Source organism: Rattus norvegicus, chromosome X (assembly GCF_021556685.1).
Source record: "Rattus norvegicus strain SHRSP/BbbUtx chromosome X, alternate assembly SHRSP_T2T, whole genome shotgun sequence".
In the NCBI taxonomy this organism is placed as follows: Eukaryota; Metazoa; Chordata; class Mammalia; order Rodentia; family Muridae; genus Rattus; species Rattus norvegicus.
In genome coordinates this window covers 125,513,253-125,525,252 of record NC_141554.1, presented here as the reverse complement: position 1 = coordinate 125,525,252, position 12,000 = coordinate 125,513,253, and the positions used below count along the sequence as shown (strand labels likewise).

The following is a 12,000-nucleotide window of genomic DNA, read 5'->3' as shown; positions in this document are numbered from 1 at the left end:
CAAAACCCAGATCTGAGTCCAAAACTGAGAGGAACTGAACATGCGCACAGGACAAGACAAGACAAGACAGGGCAAGACACGACAGATGCCAGCCGGCTTACCTCCCGGTGGGTGGTCGGTGATCTCTGGGCGGAGGATCTCCAGATCCCGGACGAGCCCCCAAAATGAAAGACCTCTGGAGAGGACCTTTCCCTCAGGAGGAGACCCCAAGCGCCCAATGACCGAGCCCAGGCCACTCGGATGCAATCAGCAAGAGGGTTTATTGGAAGACACAGGTACCTGCGGGCACACAGTCTCTTCGGAGGACTTGCGCGCCCAGCAGCTCCAGCATGGGGCTTTTATAGGGTTTGGGGAAGCAGAAGCAGGCGTACAGAAGCAGATACATAGTTACGGGGATTGGTGGATTTAAACGAGGAATATAGACATGTTCACATATGATTGGTTATTTCACATGATGAGGTAATAAGGTATAGCTACACACATTGGCAGGTTTGCATCATATTCGAATGAGGTTGTAACATGGTAAAAGAGTACGTGCGGGCTGGGACGTCCTGAATGTCGGGGGCTAGGGGCTTATCCCTTCCTGCCAGATCCGGTACTCCTAGTCTGTTCTGTATTCCTTTCCTTTTATGGTCTGTTAGTTTTAACGGTGACTCGGCCCTAGGTATCTGGGTGTGCCTGGGCTCGTTCAAGCCTGTTGCAGCTCTGAGTTAAGACTCATGGGGTGGGTCTTTCATCACGAGTTTTTCACTTCTGAACTGTTGGCCTCATATCCATTGATGAACAATCCTAAATTGTGGCTCCGGGCAGCCTCTCTAAAAGTCTGTAAGGACAGACGACCCCTAAAGATTAATTCCACTCTCCACTTATCTTTTCAAAGTCTCTAGGCTCAAATCCTTTTGTTTCTGATTCTGTACTGTGTGGGCATTATTCCCAGGTGTACTAAACTGAAGATGTTTTCCTTGGTCTTGATGAATAGGATCTTTTGGCCTGTGTAATCCATTTTCTCCCATGATCCAGCTGTTAATGAGTCCAGAAGAACCTGTCCTGAAGTGACTTTAGGTCAAAGATAGCAGTGTAGAAACTATTCCTGATTCTTTAGGGAGAGTTATTCTGGGTAGAAGGTGGTGCAACTCTGAGCAACAGAAACTTCTTATTTTTCCCTATGTTTGATGCACCCAGTCTTAAAACAATCCTACAAACAGATACAAAAGGGTTTAGTCAATATATTAAATAGTATTCTAATGACAGAACAGATCCTATAATGAGATTTGAGGAAACCTTTTTGATTTTTTAATGGATATTTTTTATTTACCCTTTAAATGTTATCCCCCTTCCCAGTTTCCCATCCATAAACCTCCCCCTTCTTCTATAAGGATATTATTCCCCCACCCAAGCACTTACCCCTTCCTGTCTCCCTGCCTTGACATTTCCCTACACTGGGGGCTCCAGCCTTGGCAGGACCAAGGGATTCTCCTCCCACTGATGCCCAACAAAGCCATCCTCTGCTACATATGCAGCTGGAGCCATGATCTGTCTATGTGTACTCTTTGAATGGTGATTTAGTCCTTAGGAGCTTTGGTTGGTTGGTATTGTTGTTCTTGTGGGGTTGCAAACCCCTTCAAATCCTTCAATCCTTTCTCTAACTCCTCCAATGGGGACCCCATTCTCAGTTCAATGGTTGGCTGCCAGCATTTGCCCCTGTATTTGTCATGCTCTGGCAGAGCCTCTCAGGAAACAGCTATATCAGGCTCCTGTCAGCATGCGCTTCTTGGCATCAGCAATACTGTCTGGGTTTGGTGGTTGTATGTATATGGGCTGGATCCCAAGGTGGGGCAGGCTCTACATAGCCATTCTTTCAGTCTCTGCTCCAAACTTTCTCTCCATATCTCTTCCTATGAATATTTTTGTTCCAATTTTAAAGAGGGACTGAAGCATCCACACTTGGATCATCCTTCTTCTTGAGCTTCATGTGGTCTATGGATTGTATCTTGGTTAATTTGAGCTTTGGGGTGAATATCCACTCATCAGTGAGTGCATACCATATGTGGATTTTTTTTTTATGATTGGGTTACCTCACTCAGGATGATATTTTCTAGCTCATTACATGTGCCTATGAATTTCATGAAGTCATTTTTTGATAGCTGAGTAGTACTCCACTGTGTAGATGTACCACATTTTCTGTATCCATTCCTCTGTTAAAGGACATCTGGGCTCTTTCCAGCTCCTGGCTATTATAAATAAGGCTGCTATGAACATAGAGGAGCACGTGTCTTTGTTATATGTTGGAGCATCCTTTGGGTATATGCCCAGGAGTGGTATAGCTATCTTCTTAGGTAGTGCAATATTCAATTTTCTGAGGAACTTGAGGAAACTTTTATAGATGTGTTTTTATTGGCAGTGGGATTGAATAAAGGACATGGCAAAGGCTTCAGATGTGTACTACCACTGATTTAAGTAAGACTTAAGAACCTATTTTCTGGGCTTGAAGAGATGGTTTTTCCAGAGGATCATGGTTCAAGCCCTAAGACCCACATGGCAGCTCACAACCATTTCTAATTGATCCATTCCAGATGATCCAAAGCCCTATTGTGGCTTCCGCAGGTACCAGGCATATATGTGATATACAGGCAAAACGTCCATATTTATAAAATAAAAAATTTCAATAACCTGTTTTCTAATTGCTCTTAGCAGAAAGCTGATGGTGCCTCTTAGGAGTAATGGTTATCTAGAATGTTGGATGCACTGGTTCCCATCACCAATAGGCAAACAAGAAATCCCTGGAGAATCCCCTTACAGGCAACACCGTATCTTGTCCTTTATTAAACCCTGTGTGACCACCTAGGCTCTGAGACAGGGAAGGCCTGGTTGTCCATTCTCATTCAGGCTTGACTGTGAATCTGGCTTTCGGCCTTGGAATATAGTCTCATTAGCATGTTCTGTTGAGCTTTGATTGCACCTACTTTCCAGTTAAGTAATACCAGATAGAGAAACAAGGAACCTGAATGTTCCTGGTTTGTTATGTCCCCCTCAGTTTACCTACTGTGGTGTCATTGAAGTTCCGTGGCAAACAGACCTATGTATGAGGCCATACATACAGGAAAATATTCATCTACTGTCAAACCTTTCAGACATTAATATCTCCAGCAAGCTTTCTACAAACCTCTCTGTACTCTATTATATAGACACTGATAAGAAATTTATTATGAAGCTAGTATTGAGATCAGGGGTCTAAAATTAGTGTGATTCATTTACCCACCTTGGGGCATTGGTTATTTGTATAAACCCTCAGTATTGCAACCCCTGATCTCCTCAACATGTGCACTGCTGTTGGGGCTTTTTAGGGTATATACAAAAGAAATAGATGGAGTCCAAGTACTCACGTGAGATGACTTAAAAGAAGCATCCAGAAAGAAAAGCTTTGTTGTTCTTCAATTCTGCAGTTTGGGAAGTTGCTAAAGACAATGCCGTGCAAACCTCATTAAGTAGGATCCTGAAAGGATGGAGCAGTTAGTCTTGTGATATTTGGGGCCTTTTTATACATCAGTGGTATATAGGGGATGGACTTTTTCATACCTCAATGCATAAATAAATAGGAGTGTCACATAATTTATAAGTATTCTAGTTAGGGTGGAGCGTAGTATGGAAGTCTTGCTTCAACCATGACCTAGCTGCAGCATGGTTTTTTCTTTTCATGTTTACTTGTTTGAATGGTCCTACAAGGCATCATCACACTTCCTGTCTCTGTGAATTTGACAACTGCATGGACCCCCTATACATGTAAATATAGTCCATTATTGCTCCCATGTCTAGATTAGGCCTTGTTGCAAAAGAATTTCAAGAGATAACCATGCTATAGCATGAATTGGCGTCATTCTTTTCAGAGGGTGTTTCTGGACTAATGGTTTCTGAAGTAGTGTTTCATTACACCTTGATTATAAAGAGGGATTGAAGCCGTTAATAATATGTATTTCATTAATCATTTATCCTCCAAAGGATGCTGTAGTGCTTCTCTTACATATTGTGAGCAATATAGGTGTGACTGTGTGGGCACACACACTTGCTCAAGTTTCTTCTTTCAGTTACCTCGGTATATATTCAGAAGCACTTCTATTCCTGATTCCAGTTCTTCATCCCACTTGAATTCTATTTAGTTCTAATAGTCTTGTTCAAAATATCTTGGCCTGGGGAAATTTTGCTAGAGAAAAAGGGGGAGGAACTGGAGAGATGGTTCTATACTTAAGAACATGAGTTCTAAAATCCCGTGGAGAAGAGAGCTGAACACCCAGAACTGCAGACATCCTGAGACTGCAGGACAGACTGCCACTTCTGCACACCTCTGCCCACACCCCTGGTCCGAGGGGGAAACTGCACAGTGCCTCTGGACACAGAGATATAGGAACAGACAGCCGCTGGTACCCGAGGTTCTGGTCTGCGCCCAGGACTGAACTGAACCAGCCAAACAGCTCCCTGCACCCAAATCCCATGGGGGAGAGAGCTGGACCCTCAGAAGTGCAGACACTCCTGAGAAGTCAGGAGAACACCCTCTGCCCACAGTCCAGACCCAAGAGGGAATCACCTAATGCCAGCTGTGCCCCCTGGGTGCAAGGACCTAAGAGAAATCAGGGGCAGGACTCTGATTCCTGCCCGCGCCTAGACCTCCCATGCTCATGGATTGGCAGGATTAATATAGCAAAAATGACCAATTTGCCAAAAGCCATCTACAGATTCAATGCAATCCCCATCAAAATTCCAATCCAGCTCTTCATAGAGATAGAAAGAGCAATTTGCAAATTCGTTTGAAATAAGACAAAACCCAGGATAGGGACAACTATTCTCAACAATAAAAGGACTTCAGGGGGAATCACCATCCCAGACCTCAAGCAGTATTACAGAGCAATAGTGATAAAAACTGCATGGTATTGGTACAGAGACAGAAAGATAGACCAGTGGGATAGAATTGAAGACCCAGAAATGAACCCACACACCTATGGGCACTTGATTTTTGACAAAGGAGCCAAAACCATTCAATGGATAAAAGATAGCATTTTCAGCAAATGGTGCTGGTTCAACTGGAGGTCAACATGTAGAAGAATGCAGATCGATCCATGCTTATCACCCTGTACAAAGCTTAAGTCCAAGTGAATCAAGGACCTCTACATCAAACCATATACACTCAAACTAATAGAAGAAAAAGTGAGGAAGAGTCTTGAACAGATGGGCACTGGGAAAATTTCATGAAGAAAATACCAGTGGCTTATGCTATAAGATCTAGAATCAATAAATGGAACCTCATAAAACTGCAAAGATTCTGTGAGGCAAAGTACACTGTGATTAGGACAAAATGGCAACCAACAGATTGGGAAAAGATCTTTACCAATCCTACAACAGATAGAGGCCTTATATCCAAAATATACAAAGAACTCAAGAAGTTAGGCTCCAGAGAACCAAATAACCCTATTAAAAATGGGGTACAGAGCTAAGCAAAGAATTCTCAGCTGAGGACTATCGAATAGCTGAGAAGCACGTAAAGAAATGTTCAACTCCTTAGTCATCAGAGAAATTCAAATCAAAACAACCCTGAGATTCCACCTCATACCAGTGAAAATGGATAAGATTACAAACTTAGGTGACAGTAGATACTCGTAAGGATATGGAGAAAGAGGAACACTCCTCCATTATTGGTGGGATTACAGACTGGTACAACCACTCTGGAAATCAGTCTGGAGGTTCTTCAGAAAATTGGACATTGCACTAACCGAGGACCCAGCTATACCTCTCCTGGGCATATACCCAAAAGATTCTTCAACATACAACAAAGACACATGCTTCACTATGTTCATGTTCACAGCAGCCTTATTTATAATAGCCAGAAGCTGGAAAGAACCCAGATTCCCCTCAACAGAGGAATGGATACAGAAAATGTGGTACATCTACACAATGGAGTACTACTCAGCTATCAAAAATAATGACTTCATGAAATTCATAGACAAATGAATGGAACTAGAAAATATCATCCTGAGTGAGGTAAGTCAATCTCAGGAAAACACACATAGTATGCACTCATTGATAAGTGGATATTAGCCCAAAAGCTCGAATTACCTATGATGCAATTCACAGACCACAGGAAGCTCAAGAAGAAGGATGACCAAAATGCGGATGCTTCACTCCTTCTTAAAAGCAGGAACAGAAATATCCATAGGAGGTGATATGGAGGCAAAATTTAGAGCAGAGACTGAAGGATCGGCCATTCAGGGCCTGCCCCACATGTGGCCCATATATATACAGCCATCAAAACTAGATAAGATTGATGAAGCTAAGAAGTGCATGCTGACAGGAGCCAGGTATATATGTCTCCTGAGAGACAAAGCCAGAGTATGTCAGATACAGAAGTGAATGCAGCAAACCACTGGACTGAGAATGGGACCCCCGTTGGAGGAATTAGAGAAAGGACTGAAAGAGCTGAAAGGGCTTGTAACGCGATAAGAACAACAATGCTAACCAACCAGAGCTTCCAGGGACCAAAGCACTACCCAAGACTATACATGGACTGACTCATGGCTCCAACTGCATATGTAGCAGAGGATGGCCTTGTTGGGCACCAATGGAAGGAGAAGCCCTTGGTCTTACCAAGGTTGGATCCCCAGTGTAGGGGATTGTCGGCACGGGGTGCGGTAGCGGGGTGGATGTGGAAGGGAACACTCTTATAGAAGAAAGGGAGGGGGATGGTATATGGGGCTTATGTCCGGGAAACTGGGAAACGGAATAACATTTGAAATGTAAATAAAGATCTAATAAAAAAGCAATGAGTCAAAAAAAGCACACACACACACACACAAATAAAAACATTTATGTTTTTAGTAGATATATATTCGTTTAAAAGATTTGGAGCCAAGTTATATGTATGTATGTATGAATCCAAGTTACAACTATAGAGAGAATTGAGTCTCATATATAAAACATAGACATAGGAGGCCAAATAAATCTTATTTTGGTAATTAATCGTAAGTATAATTAGAAGAATATATGAACATATTAAAGAGTATTAAGTACTTGATAACTAACTTGTATGTTTTAATTATTTTTAACAGTTTATAATGTGTTTGTATTGTTAGGTTTAAGCTGGAGGCACTGTTAGGACACAAAAAGATTAATAAGTTGGGAAAAAGTAGCAAGACCTTGGCTGAGGGAGCTGTTATCACAAGGCCACAATATGTATTGTAGCTTATTTGGTTATCAACAGTGCAGAATTTAGCTTTAGAAAGAAAGCACATTGGGCTGAAAGGAACACATTGCCTGTGTGGGCTACTGTGGGAAAGCCTGCACGTGATGAACTGCTGTGGCGTGGGATGGGGTGGGATGTGTGTATGAGAGATCCTTGTCATCCTTGGCAGCCCCAGGATTCAGCATTTTCTCATACAATGGAATCATAGATAAGCCCCCAAGGACAGTGGCCAAGCTGCCACTGCCAGAGGGAGGGCAGGGCAATAGGCACTGGTGCCTTTGGCTGCCAGGGCCTCTGGGGTCTTTTCCTAGTGATAGGCCAGGGTAGGTGGGAAATTGGGGGATAGGGGTGGCAGTGATAGGAAGGGGTAGGGGTTGGGGGTGAGGGATGGGAGAGGTGATAATGGTGATGTCAGAGTGGAATCTTTTTCCTTCTCCTCAGAGCCTTAAGGCTAGAGGCCCTTCAGTGTAGGGTAAATCTTTGTTGACTTCACTTTGTAAAACCCTCTTGGGAGGGTTCGACACCTCCTTTATTTATAGGAGGCTCTGGTTCGGGGGTGGCTCAGAACCTGTTATTGAATTCTTGCTCATTTTCTGGCCCTCGGGATTGCTCAGGAAGACCTTAGGTGACCTCAGTGCAGAGCCTGTGAGAGAGGCAGATCCAGAGGCAACAGCTGGGAATAAAATAGGATGGAAGCTCATCCTCAAAGTCTTTCTTTCGGGCCTGGCAGATTGTCCAATCTCAAGTGTGTCTATCCCAGCATGCCCCACCAGGATGCAGGGGCAGGGGTCTATGAAGTTTATCACAAAAGGTATTGAGCTGTTTAATAGAAATCGCTATATGCCTGTTCTCCAGGACTCCCCTCAAATGTTTATCTGACTGCTCTATCTGTGAGAGGGGCTGTTGCCCATTTTCAGAGAGGTCCACCTACCCAGCTGGTTGTAGAGGTCTTCTCAAGGGTCTCTTTTCATGGAACCAGATGTGGAAGCCAGAATCAGGGGCGGTGAGGGAAGCAGAGTCATAAATCCTTGAAACAGACTCCAGGGACTAGCATCTAGTCCAGAGATACGACTGTATTGCATAGTAGCAAGCATATTTATATGGCCTTTGGATCAATGGGGAAGCAACCCTTGCTTTGGAGTAGTCAACCATCCATTGTCATTATGGGAAGGTGCCAGACTGCCAGCACCAGAGGGGACCTCCATGAAGAAAGGGGAAGTAGCCACTGCCCTGTTCCAGGCCCAAAGTGAAGATCACTAGTTTGGTAAGATTCTCTAACTTGTGTCACACAGTATGCCAGCAGACATAGGGCACTCGAATACTATTTGAGCAGTATGGAAGCTTCCCTCAGCGTCCTCCAGGTCTCACTCACTACTTCTAAAGTCTATACTCCACAAAATTGGAAAATCTGAACAAAATGGACAATTTTCTAGACCTATACCACTTTTCAAGGTCAATTCAAGATCAAGTAAGCTATTTAAAGAAATAGAAGCAGTCATTAAAAGTCTGCCAACTAAATAAGCCCAGGGCCAGATAGTTTTAATGCAGAATTCTACCAAACTTTCAAAGGAGAGCTAATTATCAATACTCCTCAATCTACTCCACAAAACAGAAACAGAAGGAACACTGCCAAACTCATTCTATGAGGCCAGTCACCCTGATACCTTAACCACACAAAGACTCAACAAAGAAAGAGAACTTCAGACTGATTTCCTGTATGAATATTGATGCAGAAATACTCCATACTCACAAATCCAATCAAGAAACACATCAAAATGATCATTCATCATGATCAAGTAGGCTTCGTCCCAGGAATGCCGGGATGGCTCAATATATGAAAATATATCAATATAATTCACCATATAAACAAACCAATGGGACACAATGACACCCAAAAGGAGTAGAAAATGCTGGGTCCTCTTTCCTGTTATTTTTGTTGTTAGAGGTGGAATTATGTTTGTGTGTCTCTCTTCTTTTTGTTTTGTTCCAAGGAGATGTACTGTCTTACTTTTTCTACGGTATAGTCTCCCTCCTTTTGTTGTTCCCTTACTGCTTTTAATATTCTTTGTTTTGTGCATTTGGTGTTTTGACTATTATGTGACAGGAGGAATTTCTCTTCTGGTCCAATCTATTAGGAGTTCTGTAGGCTTCTTGTATGTTTACGGGCATCTCTTTCTTTAGGTTAGGGGAGTTTTCTTCTATGATTTTTTCCTGATCTCTTCCCTAGGTTTTCTATCTCCAGGGTTGTGTCCATGTTTTCTATGGTATCTTCTGTTCTGAGATTCTCTCTTTTATCTCTTGTATTCGGTTGGTGATGCATCTATGACTCCTGATCTCTTCCCCCAGTTTCCTATCTCCAAGGTTGTCTCCCTTTGTGCTTTCTTTATTGTTTCTATTTCCATGTTTAACTCTTGGATGGTTTTGTTCAATTCTTTCACACGTTTGGTTGTGTTTTCATGTCATTCTTTAAGGGATTTCTGTGTTTCCTCTTTAAGGGATTCTACTTGTTTACCTGTGTTGTCTTGTATTTCTTTAAAGGAGTTATTTATGTCCTTCCTAAAGTCGTCTAACATCATCATGACATGTAATTTATATCAGAAGCTTGCCTTTCTGGTGTGTTATGATATCCAGTATTTGCTTTGGTGGGGGAACTGGGTTCTGATGATGCCAAGTGGCCTCGGTTTCTGTTGCTTAGGTTCTTGTACTTGCCTCTCCCCATAAGGTTGTCCCTGGTATTAGCTTGTCTTGCTGTCTCTGACAGTGGCTTGACCCTCCTGGAATCCTGTGAGCCAGCACTCCTGGGAGACCAGGTCTCTCCCAGCAGCACTTGGGAACTGAGAGCTGTGGCACTCAGAAACTGGAGGGATCTTGTCCCAGACTGCTTCTAAGTTCCTGTGTCCTGACAGCTCTACGCAGGTTCCTTCAAGCAGAAATGGTGGTCTCACCTGTGTAAGCACTTCTGGGAGTCCGGCTCTCTCCCTGTGGGATCTGGGAACAAATTTGCTGTGGCACAGGGTCACAGCTGATCGAAACTAGAAGTGATCAAGGGTTTTAAAGTAATTAAAATGAAATATTGAAGTCACTAAAGTAACACCATCTTGTTCTGACTCCATTTTGTGTCTGCCTAGACACTACTCTGCTTCTACTTCTCAATAGCCACATCCCCCTTGGCAACACTTTTGGGGCTGACTGTGACTCTGGCTGTGCACTGTCCAGATGTATAAACCAAAATAATTAAGCATGCAAGCAGAAGACATCAACCTAAATTAACTAGAGGAAATGGAAATCAAAAATTATTGTGTTGTATGGAAAATCCTAAGCTCTACAAAAAAAAAAAAGCTATATTTTAAGGTTGCTCAACCCCCTTTAATACTGATGTAATTGTGGCTTTTGTGTTTAAAAATACTGTGCCCCATGGTCTGGAGATGGCTCAGGGCTTAAGAGCATGGGCTCCTCTTCCAAAGGACTATGATTCAACTCCTAGAATATACATGGCAACTCACAGCTGTCTGTGACTCCAGTTTTAGGACATCCGACAGCCTCACATGTACATACATGTAGGCAAAAACACTAATGCACGTAAAAATAAAAATAAATTACTTTAAAAATACTGTACACCTAAGCCTTGGCACAAGGAAACTTTTTGGCGGCATTAACTTATTCTTGGTCTGGACACTATTAAAGGACTCATATTATTACTTGGCTTGATTAGTGTGGTTTTCAGTAACTACTGTGTGGGGATCATTTCAAGTCTTATTGATTGAATTATATGAAGCCATTTAATGTCAGTTATAGTAGCATAAGCCTTTAATTCCAATACTCAAGAAGTGGAGGCAGGTGGGATTCTGAGTTTGAGGCCAACCCAACAGGACCCACAAAATGAGTTCTAGGGCAGCCATGAACACACAGTGAGGCTTTATCTCAAATAAATACAAAGTAATCAAACCACTTAATTTCTATACTATTGCTACAAGAAAATATTTTTTGTTCATTACACACTTCCAGAGGATATTTCTTTTTTTTTTTTTTATAAAGGATAACATTTAATTGGGGTTGGCTTACAGGTTTAGTGATTCAGTCTGTTATAATCAGGGAAGCAGTGTTCAGGCAGGCATGGCACAGGAGATGAGAGCTCTATATCTTCATCTGAAGGCTGCTAGGAGAAGACTAGCTCCCACATGGCTAGGAAGAGGGTCTCAAAGCCCACTCCTACAGTGATACACTTCTTCCAACAAAGCCACACCTATTTCAACAAGGCCACACCTCCTAATAGGCTACTTCCTGGGCCAAGCATATTCAAAGCACCAGTTACCCTCTACAGGTCTGTGGATTGTAAATGATTATCATTTACACAGCAGGTAACGTCCACTTCTAAGTGAGTACCTGCCATATTTGTCTTTCTGGGGCTGGGTACCTAGCTTTAGATGATATTTTATTTTCCTAATTCCATCCATTTGGCAGTCCATTTCATGCTGTCATTTTTACAATAGCTGCATAATACTCCATTATGTAAATGTACTGCATTACATTTTTTTATCCATTCTTCAGTTGATGGGCACTTAGGTTGTTGCCAATTTTGTCTAATACAAATAAAGCTGCTATGAACATGGTTGAGGACATGTCCTTGTGGCAGTCCTTGCGCTTTGGGTATATGCTCACAAGTATAGCTGATGCTCATGAGTGAGATGGATTCTCATTTTTCTGAGAAACTTCCATACTCATTTTCAAAGTGGTTGTATAAGTTTGCACTCCCAGAGGGTATTTCTTCTCCCTTC

At 42.5% G+C, this 12,000-nt stretch overlaps 1 long non-coding RNA gene across 2 annotated transcripts in view; it reads right to left on the bottom strand.

The window, feature by feature from the left end:
- Positions 1 to 241: 241 nt before the first annotated feature.
- Positions 242 to 12,000, bottom strand: part of LOC147998353 (uncharacterized) — a 33,327-nt gene continuing 21,568 nt past the window's right edge. For both annotated transcript variants that reach the window (XR_015646706.1, XR_015646707.1), the window contains 2 exons: positions 3,384 to 3,493; positions 242 to 1,195 (listed from right to left, as the gene is read on the bottom strand). This is a non-coding gene — a long non-coding RNA (uncharacterized LOC147998353). The remainder of the gene's footprint in view (positions 1,196 to 3,383; positions 3,494 to 12,000) is intronic.